Raw genomic sequence first — 14,760 nt, 5'->3', positions numbered from 1 at the left:
TTTGCGGGTGGTTTTCGGGACAGAAGGGAAGGCCTACAACTACAACAGCAGCGGGTCTCGGGGTTGGTTGTTCAGATTGGATGCCTGCCCCCATATACGTAAACTCTTGTGTTGTTTTGTAACTACTCGCAGGTAGCAAACGCTGCGCCAACGCTGTCAGATGGACACCACTGATCCAGTGCGCCCGCTCCTCATCTTTCCACGCACGGAGGAATTATACTGCTCTCAAATTTCTGAAGTCTACCCACTGCGAGATGCGCGGGAAGTTCAGTGGATCTCTTCTACTCCGTACTTTTTACCGTGAGTAGTTTTTTTTGTCTAAGAACTTCTTTTGACACTAGTTCAGTGGATCTTTGCTATGAAAAGTACTCACGGTAAAAAGGTAGACATGCGCGGGAAGCCTACCATCGGCCAAAAACTCGAGCGCACATCAGGAGCTACTCCTCTTCTCTGCTATGAAATGTGCTAAAAAAATTTAAATAATACGATTTTTTTAATCATTTTTAAAAATAATACGCGTCTTTAAAAAATTTAAAAAATAATATGGCATCGGCCTGGGCAGGCCTGGGCGAGGCCGATTGGGCCCAGTCGGCCTGGCCAGGCCGACTGCAAGCCGCCTGTGTAGCCCGCGGGGGCCCCACGCGCCGGTCGGCCTGACCCAGGCCGACTGAAGCCCAGTTGGCTTCGCTCAGGCCGACTAGATTCAATTCATTTTTTCCTGGCCCGATTCGAAGTAATTCCATATTTTTCTTCGGATCCTTCTGGTCTTCTAAACTAAAATACTCGACAACATGAATCAAAGTAACACGCCGAATCCGATTGGAAGTAATTAGTCTTCGCCGCTAGTTCGTTGCATGATCAACGCATACACGGCCGAGGCCCATTTTTGTCTCGAATCCTTGCGGTTTTTTGAACTTAAAGACTTGACAACTTGGATAAAGAGTAACATATATCGAGAAATTGCTGGACAATTTCTGTGTCGATTCTTTGCGGTTTGTTTGAACTGAAAGACTTGATATTTGGATAAATTAACATACATCGATAATGTGCTGGTTACGGAACTAAGGCACGAGTAAATTAACATACATTGGTAATACCGCAATTGGACATAATTAAAGATAGTAAATACATAAAAACACAAGCACTACTGAGTCCACTTAAGCCATTTTCCGCTCGTATCGCCACGTTCTTCTACAGCCTTTGCCACGGCGGCCCTTTCTCTTTGCCTCTCCCTTTCTGCCTCACGAGCATCCTTGCGCCTTCGTTCTTCCTCTTGCATCTCAAGCGCTTTCTCCCTGTTTTTCCTTAGTGCTTCGTCAATCCAACGACGTTGTTCCTTCCTATGCTCTTTCATCTCTCTCTCTTGCTCCTCTTTCTCCTGGGCTGCAGCTTTTTCCGCACACTTCTCCGCATGGAAACGCTGCCATGCATTTCGGAACCTTGTTTTGATCTCTTCCACCGCCTAATCCGGCATCTCTGTGTCAATCCAACGATACCACATGCATAGGGGCGGAGAAGACTACAAAAAAGCCTACTGTTACAAATCTGATATGACACAAAAAAACATGTTTTAGAACACCTAAATGTGCTTACCGGAGGCTTGTCGTACGGCAAAACCGGGACAGGTGGTTCATACTCATAGTTCGCGCACATGAAAAACCTCATGCCCAGCTTATCTGAAAAATCTGTCACCTACTTCATCTTGCATAGATTGCCGCACCAACACCTGAGATGTTCCACCCCCCGAGGCAACATCGCATCTTTCATCCTCCTCGGCCTCTTGCCCTGGTCCGAGCAAGGCAAACTCATTTGGGGACACTGAAATATTGGAAAAAACAGTAGTGGGAAGGATGCTTGGATGACTACCGGAGATGAGGTATTTATAGGCTCTCAAACTCATTCTCCCGCCACCGTTTCCCTCCTCTTTTTCCTGCCTCCTTTTCGCGCCACCGTTTCCCGCCTCGTTTTCCCGCCATCGTTTCCCGCCTCATTTTTGCGCCACCGTTTACCGCCTCCTTTTACCGCCATCGTTTCCCGTTTATTTTAAGTTGTCAGTTTTAATTTCAGTCTTTCTATTGCATATGTATTTAATTCCTGCCGTTGTTTATATGCAAATGTAACTTGAATAAGAATGCGAAAATTAGTAACATATCTCTCTCATACATAGGTAGAAATATGTCTCATACATAGGACTTACATCCAAATATCAGGCATGACGTCTGGGACGGCGTTCCGGGGGTGCCTATGGCGTGGTCCAGCCATACCTATGAAGTGGCACTACGTTGCGCTAAGGAATCACGGACCCATCCTCACGATATTGTGTATCCTCCTGTGTGGGGTCTGGTGGTGGAGTACTGAACATCCAGCTGTGTTGGACAGAATAGTCCTCTCCTTGAGCGTGATCCTACTCACTACCCCACGAGGATTCGGACAACGATGACTGATGCCCGTAGGCTCCTGCATGTGTGAAAGTACTTAGCATTACAATTGTGTAGCAGTCATGGTAACGAACACAATAGATAGAAATATACATACCCTGTGGCTGGGTCTGTGGACGAAACTCGAAGTTCATCCCGAGACTCTGCTGGTGCTGCCACGACGAACCTCCAGCCTCAAAAGAGGGTTGCTGTTGGTGCCACGCCGAACCTCCAGCCTCAAAAGAGGGCTGCTGCTGGTGCCAATAGTCGAAAGAAGACTGCGGTTGGTGCCACGACGAACCTCCGGCCTGCTCAGGAGGAGGTCGCCTGGGCGTCGACTGCTCTGGTAGACGTGGACGCGGGTGGTGTCGGGGGTGCGGTGCTTCCTGCTGACGTGGCCGCTGCTGGTGCGTGGAGTGACGAGGGGGCCGTACGGACGCCTGGTGGTGAACGACGTCGGAAGTGAGGGTGCACGTGATAGCCGCGTAAACAGAGTGTAGCTTCTCCTCCATTCGTCTAAGCCAGGACTGGTGCGGCTCCCGTGGTAGTAGAAGTGGACCGGTCGAAAGCGAACGTCCATACGCAGCGAACTCGGCCTGTAAATCCTGTGTCAACTGAGCCTGCAATTGGCACGAAGAGTATTACATATATATGGCAAAGTACGTAACAAACACATGCATTATGTTAAGAGAAGATACTTACCGCATGCTGTCTAGAGCCTGAAGTAGACTGGCTAGGGTACATATCTTGCAAACTCGGCTCGGCTATCTCCTGAGGGTGAGAGTGCTGAATGATGGTCAATCGGGTAGCTTTCATGTACCTCTGCAAATATCCCTTGAATAGATCGAGATCAAAGGCCTCCAATGGCCAAACCCGTGTCGTCGCAGTCTCCCACTCTGTGACGTACGACTGAACCCTCTGCAGCCACTGAGTCTGGGTCCTGGTACTTCCCTTCCTGTTAAACCTGAGATCGCAATAGAAAGTTGAACAATAAATTCTGGACAATTCTGGACGACAATCATAAATTGGAGAACTGCAGATACCTGTGGACAACCTGTGAAAGTGGATCCTCCGTCGGTGGAGGAACAACCAATTGGCGTGCCCCAAACTGCCTCATGACCCTCTGCTGGGCCATCTCCTCCACGCAGACATCGAAGATGATCTTTGATTTTGTCATCTATTAAGCGTAATCTCTCGTGCAGACCGTGGACATCCCGCCAGGGTATCTATCCTCGATGGCGTCCTGTGTGTACGGCTCCCAGACAACCGCCTCAGAGTGCAACACGTCGAACTGCTCGTTGAATGATGGGTAGCAATTCCTGACCTGATCGTGTGCAAAGCGTCTCTGTAAAAAAAGAAGTTAGCTTCATGCATGGTTTATGTAAACTAATGTATGAATTTCACATTCGACATACCTTGCTACGTGTCCAAATTGTCGCGAAAGTAGGCAGATCGATGTGTTCTAAGTCAAACAACTCCTGCTCAGGGTTAGGGTGATCACCCGTAACGTCTGGTCGGCTGATAGAAAACCTCTCCCACAACCAGAGCTGCAACAATAAAGGACATCCAAGCAGGGCTGACTTGGGCGACGCAAGCTGACAAGCGTTGCACATACCTCGGTACGTAGCCGCTAAGACGGCCGAACCCCAACTCCTCTATGTGATGTCGTCACCACAAATTGCATTCGCGATCTCCACTGCAATAGGGATGTAGCGTGTGCTAATGGTGGTGACGTGGTTCTCGGTGAACATCACCTTCCTGAGAAGCCACATTATATATGCCTCAAGGCTCCGAGTGATCTGAGGCTCAGTCATTTGGGTCTCTGGATACCCAAACTTCTGAATCTGCATGCAACAAAAACCAAGTGTTAGTAAACCCATGCAAGTATATGAGTTAGATATATTAACTTAAAACACATCGATCTAACCTGGTAATTGAGCAACCGATCTAGCTTAGGTCCGTGAGCCTCCGAGGTGAGTGGCTCAGCTCCGGCAAGAATACCTTAAAAACGTAGGGCACAAATTAACACATAGTTCCACATAGAATACAAACAAATTAAAACACAGGGCACGAATTAACACATACCTTGAAAGCGTAGTGCCATACCCTCTTGCCAATCAGCCGGTGCCTGCAACGGTCCTATGGGATCACCCACCAATGGTAGTCCCAGTAGCATCGACACATCCTGGAGAGTAGGAGCCATCTCTCCCCAGCGAAAGTGAAACGTGTGTGTCTCGGGCCTCCATCTGTCCACTAAGCAGCTCAGCAGTGAGTGGTCAATTTGTACCCGTGTAGAGTTGAAGCCTCGTCGCTCACCCTCTACCATTTCCGCACGAGTTGCCTCAACAAGTCGTGCGAAAGGTAAAAGGCCAGCCCACTTCAAACTGCATAAATAAAGTGGGCATGCAAGGGATGAATAAATAAAATGTAAATGCAAGGGATTATTGAATGAAATGTACATGCAAGGGGTGAATAAATAAAATGGACATGCAAGGGATGATTGAATAAATACCGCTGAATCCAGGCAGGGTGTATCATCCAATTTTTCCTTAGGAGTGTGCGTGACAAGGGGCTCGACACTCCCAGGATGCGCCACCAATCGAGCAGCCCGATGCTTACTCTCAATCTCTGGAGATAGCAATGATACTCTCTCCATTTTGTGCCTGCAACATTTTATAAACATAGTTAGACATACAAATTAAAATTAAGCATAGTTAAACTGAGAGTACATATTAAAACATAGTTGAACAAAGCGTAAAAATTAACACACAGTTCCACACAGAGTACAAATTAAAACATAGGCACAAATTAACACTTAGTTTCACGGAGTACAAAATAAAACTTAGTTCCACATAGAGTACAAATTAATACATAGTTTCACGGAGTACAAATTAACACATAGTTCCACATATTGTACAAATTAAAACATAGGGTACAAATTAACACATAGTTTCACATATGCATGATAAGCCTAGTTTCTTCCTCTCCCTCGTCATCCACATCTGCCTCTTCCACGGGCAGTAGCTCCACCAGTACCGAAAGTTGGACAATAAGTGTCCCTGTGGCCAAAATGGTTGCATAGAAAACATTGTCGTGACGGTCCTCCGGCTTCAGATTCATCCATATCATTTCGGATGCGCCTGGACGGGCGTCTGCCTGTGCCTGTCCGCAGTAGCCCGGGGTCTGGGATGTACCGCCTTTCACCAGGGGTTACTTTGTTGAAATTGCCCATTGCACGAAACCCTAGCATCTCACCCGTCCATGTGCTAAGCACAGACTCTTTCAGGTAATAGGGAGACACAAATGAGATTGCTTCCATCCCTAGCTGCCCGCAAGCAGCAAGTACATGTGAGCAAAAAAGGTGAAGCAACTTTGGTTTGTTGCAGGTGCACTCACACGTGGGCCACGTTTCATTTCCAATCTTCACCTCCTGTGTCCTCAATTCATTTCCAACGCCGAACTTGTCAGTTGGCAAGCGCACCTCAAACCTGTGTTCTTGATTACCGATGGCGACGACAGTATGCGACCTAGCTTTTTTCATCTTCTCATCCATGTACTTCAAAATCTTTTCACAGTACGGTGTATTTGGGTTGTTCATGATATGCATTTCAGCTCTCTGGCGTCTTTCTCTGAAATACTTCACCGTGCCATGGAAAATACCCTCGACGATGGCTGTAAGTGGTAAAGCCCTATTTCCCCTCAGGACAAAGTTGTATGTCTCTGCCAGGTTAGTAGTCATGACGCTGTACCTAGCGCCATGTGTGTCGTGCAGCAAAGACCACCGCTCCAGAGGCTCGTGCTCTATCCACTGCTGGAAGTTTTTAATCTGCCTCCCAACCCTTCTCCTAGTGCCGGGTGGGTCAAACCCTGGCAAGTCACAAAGCCCAACAGGTTCTTCCTCAGATGGTCCTGTTCCAACTGCTGTCTGTGCAGCCACTGCTGCTACATGTGCTGCTACCGCCGCGTTTCGTGCCGCTGTCATCTCCCTAAAATGTTTCTTCGTGAACTCATCAAGATAACCACGTATCCTAGTGTACTTCCATTGTTGGTTCTGTTTGCAGAGTTTCTTGAATAGATTCATAAGTGACTTGTTCCTGAACTGCGAGAAGAAGTTGGCCCCCAAATGCCGCATGCACCAACGACTCTGCATGTCCTGCCATGGAGTCTGTTCATCAGGCCCAGGGTTTGTCAGTGTCCTTATCGCACTGAGTATTCCTGCATGTCTGTCATGAAGGATGCACACATTCGGCTTATCATGCACAATTGCTCTCTTGAGCTGCCTGAAAAACCATAACCAACTTTCAGTGTTCTCACCCTCCACGAAAGCAAATGCGAGCGGAACGATTTGATTGTTGCCTTCTTGACCAATGGCGGTCAAGATCTGCCCCCTGTATTTGCCAGTGAGAAAAGTGCCATCTACTCATAACACCGGTCAACAATGACGGAAAGTTTGGACGCATACACCGAAAGTGAAGAACAGTCGTTGCGGCACCCTCACAGTCGGATACTCTGGGTGCACGAAGTGTTGGATGTCGACATAGGTGCCTGGATTACGGGCTTGCAGTGTATGGAGGAGGCGGACAACAGAGTCGTACGAGTCCAAAAACGAACCAAATCTTTCCTCAAGAGCCCTCTGCTTAGCCCTCCAAGCCTTGCCATACGAAATGTTGTACTTAAACCTTACCCTGACCTTATGCATGATGGCCTTCACTTCCATTGCTTTGCTCTCCACTATCTCCGTGTAAAGCAACCTAGCAAGAAGCGTCGACGAGAGGTTACGATGGTCTTGAGGGATACTGGGAATGACACATGTGTGCAACACCAAGTCACTCACATCCCAATCTGTGTCATACTTAGGAACATAGCCATGCACCCTCCCGGGACAATCTATTTGTTCGCACTCCATTGTCAGATATTTTTGTGAAGAGACTGTTGTTTTGAAAACCCTTTGCATGGACATTGTCCAAGCAACTATGGCATACTGCAGATGTTTCTTGTCAGGAAATTTGGCACCCTTCGCAATGTTGTTCTGATGATATTGCCATGCAGAGTCATGCCCATCGTTCACGGTCATAGCTGAAGAGAAGTGTTGATTCCATGATGCAGGAATCGGCACCTCCCCTTCGTCCGACTCATGAGACTCATCGTCATAAGAACTACGACCATCTGTATCTTCATTCTCCATCTCGTTCTGCAAGTGACCATCTTCTTCGTCCGCATCTGCCTCGCCAGTGTACTCATCCTCTCCTACTGCCCCGGAGCTCTGGCCTGATTCATAACCACCACCTCCAGCATTCGACACAGAGTTTGCATTGGACAAGTCATAACTTGATTCACCCTCGCCTTCAGCTGGATTGGTCTCATGAGCGACAACCTGGATTAAGGCGACAGGTGTAGTTCCCTTTTTCTTGCAACTTTCTAACCAGTGCACCCACTTGATGTCCGGTCTATCGGCCTCAAAACCCAGAAAATATTTGAACTTGACTTGGTCCACAATGCTTGCACACGGACGGTGTATGTTTTAGGATTGACCGCTAAACATCCTACCAACCATTCCTGCAGCTGACTAAACGTCCATGTTTGAGGGGCCGTTAGATCCAACTCCACATACTTAAACTGACTCAGATCAGCTCCATGCTCGGTTGTTAAGACAGTACTGGAACCGTAGTAAAAAACAAACTTCACTACACCGGACATCTCTGATGCCTAAAAAAATGTTTAGACGCGTCAATTAGTAAGCCGTACGGCATATAAAAAAATATTAATACGCGTCAAATACTAAGCAGTACGGCATATTAAAAATATTAATACGCGTCAAATACTAACCAGTACGGCATATAAAAAATATTAATACGCGTCAAATACTAACCAGTACGGTATATTAAAAATATTATTACGTGTCAAATACTAACCAGTACGGCATATTAAAAATATTAATACGCGTCAAATACTAAGCAATACGGCATATTAAAAATATTAATACGTGTCAAATACTAACCAGTACGGCATATTAAAAATGTTTAGACGCGTCAAATACTAAGCAGCACGGCATCTTAAAAATATTAATACGCGTCAAATACTAACCAGTACGGCATATAAAAAATATTATGACGCGTCAAATACTTAGCAGTACGGCATATTGAAAATGTTTAGACGCGTCAAATACTAAGCAGTACGGCATATTAAAAATATTAGTACGCGTCAAATAATCACAAGTACGGCATATTAAAAATGTTTAGACGCGTCAAATACTAAGCAGTACGGCATATTAAAAATATTAATACGCGTCAAATACTAAGCAGTACAGCATATTAAAAATATTAATACGCGTCAAATACTAAGCAGTACGGCATAAAAAAAATCTATTCTATCAAAACATATTACTCCCGGCCATAATATTTAGATGCATCAAATACTAAGCAGTACGACATTAACAGTTGTCCAAAATAATGAGCACCACCAAACGCTAAAACATACTTCTATATATACGTATACACATATCCTCATAAACATATACATTATAGGATAAATACGTGAGAGATTAGGATTTACCCTTGAAGCGTGCGAACCCCAACCTCAAGCAGCCTCATGGTCACCGGATGAGCACCACCACCACCTCCAAACTCTTCCAAACCACCACCATTGCCCAAACTTAGGAACACGAAATTAGCTCAAAATGTTCAACGAAAAGAGTAGATCAAGGTGTCATTGGGTGCTAAATAGTAAGGGGATGCAGTTTTGTGGGGTTAAACGGGAACAAATCTCACTAATTTTGGCTAGAAATTGGGGGCAGTTTTGAGGAGGAGGAAGAGAACAGCAACAACAGAAGGGAAGGGCGAGCTGGGCGCTGGGTTGCTCGGGCTCGGCCTGGGGAGGCAGAAGGGAAGGAATAAAGGGAAAAAGAGAAAAGGCGCGCGGGCCAGCGCGCGGTCGGCTCCAGTCGGCCCAGGCGAAGCCGACAGCCCAGTCGGCCTGGCCCAAGCCGCTCGGGCGCAAGTCAGGCAGCCCGGGCGCAAGCGGCCTGCAGTTGGCCTGGCCCAATCGGCCTCGGCCTGGCCGAGGTCGTATTATTTTTAAATTTTTTTTAAAACGCGTATTATTTTTGAAAATGATTAAAAAAATCATATTATTTAAAAATTAGCATGAAAAGTTACATGCACGCATGCCTCGGTAGCGTTCATCGCGCGGTGACCATTGTGATTTTTGTTTTTTATTTATGTATGGTAGATCATCAAAATAGGCAAAAAAAAATAGCATTTCCACCTAAGACACTAATAAAGGGTATTTCAATTGAAATTTCCAAATAGGATATTAATTATTTCTCTTGTTCTTGATGATATTGTAATGGAACAAAGATCATATTTGTTCGGTTTTACACCTTTAAAATCGAACTATCTTGAAAAAGAGAAAAATTCCAATGGGTTGTCCCCTGTTCCTTAGTTAGATTATCAGTGCCACCTCCTAAAACCTTTGAATTGAAAAGGCCTGAAATACCAGCAGTGGATGTGTAGGGCAACGATGACTTCATTCACAATGAATAGTGCTTTGTTGGATATCTTCGGGACCATGTGGGCCAATACAAACTGTAACATATATGTAAACTTATTATATTATGAGAACCTTTTTCAATTGACCGTTTGTTATCCAAGAAAAAACATTGCATACCAAAGCGGTGTAAGCTTTACAATTGGTTGGGTATCATATCATGGCTAAATAAGAAACCTATCGAATTAGGTCTTTCCCATTATCATCTTCTTTCGAGTATTAATTTGCCCTCTTCTTTCCAAGAAAACCACTCCTTTTGGAGAGCTTTAACTTTCTACTGCAATGGCTAGGTACCAAAATAAATTTAAGTGTTTCCAACGTTCACAACTTTACTCGTTAGTAGGCCTAGGGGTTATCTATAAATCGAATTTAAGTATTTCCAACAAAAAAGAGGAAAAATATAGTGAAGAAATTATTGCAATATACATTTCTTAACATGGTCCCCATAAGACAGGGCTATAGCTAGTTCTTCATCAGAATTTGGAGGCATATTGGCAGTGGCTCCTAGGAGAGTGGCGCGTCGGGGTGACGAAATGAGTAGCATAATACAATGTTAGGTTTTGAGTGTGGCAAGGCCTCCAAGACGATTGACAAAGAAAGAAGACAATATTTTAATGGGGTGGTCATTTACATCATGTGGAACATTTGGAAGGAGCGCAACCGCCGTATCTTCCAGACCGTGGCAGCTCCTGCTTTTGTTGTCGCGTCGCTTGCCCGTGACGCAATTGATACCCATAGGCTTGCTTGACCGTGCCGTGAGGTTTCTTGTGGTTCTTCGGTTTTTTCTGTCCGTCCTACCGGCCAGTTGCGTTTGGTCTGTTGGGATAGTCTTTCTCTGTTTCGTCTTTGGCTTTTTTTCTTCTTTCGATCTCGGTCGCATGTACATATACTTGGTTTTCCCTTTCTAATATTGCATGGCAGAGCTCCTGCCCTTCACGGCAAAAAAAAAAAGTAGGACGAGGGCGAAGCATTGTTGAAGAACGAGAGAAATAGTAGCAAGATGTTTTTTATCATGTAAGAAGAAAAATGATGAGTAGATGAGTGAATAATCTTCAAGTTGTGTGGCATATATTTATCTAATCGGTGAAGTTCATGCTACCGGATGTAGTTACCTCCATGATGGTTTAATTTAGGGAGTATATGGCGTCGTGGGGAGATGGAGAGCGTGGTATGGAGTACACAGGGAGTATATAGTACTTTGCATGTAGTATATATATACCATTTGTAAGTATTACGAATATTATTGATCATATGTACACATATTCAGGTATTTATAAACTATACTAAAAACCATGCGCCAACTTGTATTTTTTTTTCATGTAGTTCGCTTTGAAGTACCTTAAGAATAGTCTATGAGTATATTAAAAATGATAAAGTAGCACATATAGTGCCACATGGTAGTATATGTGATGTGGGAGTAGTTACACTCGATAATAAGTGTATTTTCCTTATTTGTGTCTTTTAAACGCATCATAAAGAAAATATATTAATTTCATGCCTCGAGCAGAAACATTCAATTCTCTAGATAAAAGACACAAACATGTTTCTCTGACATGAAAAGGTGAACATATACTTATTTTTTTCCAAAGGGAGGTATAATAAGGAAATGTATTCATGTTCGTTGTAACATGAATACTTATTTGGATCTCCCGGCCCGCTTCTGTGGAAGCATGAATTTGCATGCGTGTAGTAACAGAGATGAAACCGATAAGTGCATTAAACACAAAAGTTGAAAGTTTTAATAGAAATTGTAGGTTAAACTTTGATTCCATTTATGAGCCACTTTCATTGTCAGATTCATTGACGACACAAAAATAGACCCACAACTTTACAAGTTTTGTACTAAATCGCCGACACTTATTATGAATCGGAGGGAGTATGTGACATACTGCCCTATGGCTTAAAAGGATTAATAGAATACTCATATCAATAAGATATATCTTTTTTTTTTCAGGAGCCCATCCGAAAGGAACCACAAAGTTAGAAAGACATGTGTTGGTCTGTGGGAACAGTCTTGAATCCTGAAGAGCTGCCAGGAGTGACGTTGGGACTACAGAGTATTAATTATTAGGTGCAACCACTGTGTCGCCAGTGCGACAAATATTGAAAATAATCTGATAATTGCGATGGTACATTTGGATAAATATGCATAAACACCATTGTCCAAGCGTGTGACCGTGCATTAGGAGTTTGGCAACAAATATCGGAGTAGTTTTCTTTTTTATTTTTTAAACTGGAAAGACTAGACTTTATTAAGAGTGCCCAACAATAGTGTTGACAACTAATTGACGCACAAAGGTAAGAGCATCGGGCACTAAAAGGTTAGGAGTCCCTGAATGTCAATATAATTGTATACTAAGTTGGGCTGGCCCAATAAATTGAACAAGAGTGGATCTCAACAACTGTTTAGTTAGATGGATCTCAGCAAGCTTTCATGGGCCAAGACATAAATATCATATAGAGCCTTTATTTTTTCATCTATCTTTATCTATCTACTTTCTCCGTCCCATATTGACTCAAATTTGTCCAAATATGGATGTATCTATGTCTAAAAAGCGTATAGATACATGTAATAGAAAGTCACTTAATATGGGACGGAGTGAGTATATATCAGTGAAGCAGTCTTGCAACCAAGAGAAAACAAATAAGATAGAAAAAAAACTAATATAGGTAGCATTTTAGAAAAGATTAGTTTGCTTAGCAAATCAAAGGAGGGAGTGCATGAGCCAGCATGCTAACTAGAGAACCTGGTTGATTATCCATTCAGCGTGCTCACAAAACAGAAAAAATCTGTTCAACAGTTACGCTAAAAAAAAACTCAGTTCGGCAGCTGGCGTGGCGCTCAGCAGCTCGAGTTCACGGTGTCACCGGGTGCCACGTACCCTCGACAGTCCGTGACGCTAAATGAAAAGGACAGAAGCAGACACGCAGCGCTAGCTGCATCCAGCTAAACCTCGTGTATCGGTCTCTCTGGGGCCTTTTTCGAGAGAGAAAATTATGTATATCCAGTAGGCCCACTTCATTGATTCTCTCCGGACGGATGACGTGGACGCTGGTGCTCTAGAGCTCGGCGCGAAGAAGAAGTCAACTGACATGGACATCAGCACTACGTTGCACTGATGATGTTGCTTCTACTCCAAACCTGGGGAGATTGGTATTTTAAGCCGATGTGAACGGGACAATCGGACACGATGAGGAGTGCCATAGTTTGCTTAATTTTCTTAATAGCAGTTGCTTTCGTCTTGTTTAATTTCCTTCATAAGTAGTATTTCCAACCACATGTGGACCAAGCAGAGCTGTCATATCCAAGAGAATACCGGAGGGAGTTGACATTCGGCGCCGGAGGATCGATGATGTAATAGCCAAATATTCGCTCCTCAACCTGCAGTTTGTATCCAGTTGCATAGCTAACCAAATGTTTGCTATAAGAGGACATTTGGGATAATTTTGGGTAGTCCCTTGGAGATGTTCTAAACACACCGACCACATTGTCCTGTGTCCATGTGTGTTTATTGAGATTACCAGGATTTGATCATGTGATACCTTGTATAACTGCGCTGATTTTTTTCCAATATCTGTGCACACGTATTGTTTTATATTCGATTCGAGGCTGTATATTTTGGACTTAGAATCTCGTGACTGAACATGTAATTTGATTTATGACCTAGTCTTTTCATTTTTTTTAAAAGAAGCCAATGCTTCTGTTTATTAGATGTACAATTACAGCTCTTTTATGATATCCCATATTGAATATCAGCCATCCATTGATTGTTGAAGATCCAACGGTCCAGTACTGCTAGAATAAAAATAGTAGCATATGGCACCGCCAGGTTGAATAGAGCGGCGTAAAGGTACTTTCGGAACATCTAATTAAGCCATGTCCCGCTCCCGCACGGCCCAAACAGCTCACGCTACTTTATCGTCACCCATCCCCTCTCTTTTTCCCGACCCAAGGTGTTGGTCTTGCCGGGAGGTAGATAATGGCTCCCGCCGGTGGTACGTTGCTTGCCGACGAGGTCAGCGAGAGCCTAATTAAGGTTGTCGGTCTCGCCAAGCGCTCAATGACGATCGGGGCAGCTGAGTCCGGCGACCGACATGAGTCGAGCAGCTGGCGGCGCAATGAACAACATCCCGTCCTCATACGTGTAGGGAGCTAGATGATGAGAGCAAATGGACTTCAGCCAAGCTCATTAGGAATTGTTATTCACGTAAAAAAGGAAAAACCCTTAATTCTTTTAATGAGAAATGTCTATCCTACCCTTATCAAATCAATGATGCATATTTATATGTTGCTTCCCGATCTCTTAGCAGTACAGGGGTACGTAAAATCTCTAAATTATGGGAAAGTCCGTACTCACACACGATTGTATCCAATAGTTTTAACGTATACAAAGCAAATTTGGCGCATCAATGAGCCATTGCAGACACCCTCTTCGATACAAATTAATTGTCACAACTTTGTCCAGATATTCATGTATCTAAACGCGTTTCAGTGGGTAGGGATATGCGTATCTAGACAAAACTGTGACAATTAATTTGGATTTGAGGGAGTATATTTGTTTTTTGATAATGGAAATTTTACTCAAACTAATGTTTCATCAAGCCTATACAACCACAAAAGTTCATATCCAACCTCTGCATAACGAGATACAAATACAAACTGAGCTAGCTAGAAGAGAGGAGTGTAGATGCTCTTGGATGTGTTATATATGGTACTACACAGCACAAGACATTTCTTTTAAAAAGAAATATTATTCTGAGATGCAATACAATTATTCTACGACAAAAAAAAATATTC

Source organism: Brachypodium distachyon, chromosome 1 (genome assembly GCF_000005505.3).
Source record: "Brachypodium distachyon strain Bd21 chromosome 1, Brachypodium_distachyon_v3.0, whole genome shotgun sequence".
Taxonomy (NCBI): Eukaryota; Viridiplantae; Streptophyta; class Magnoliopsida; order Poales; family Poaceae; genus Brachypodium; species Brachypodium distachyon.
The sequence above is the reverse complement of the archived record's forward strand: the minus strand, read 5'-3'. Positions refer to the sequence as shown.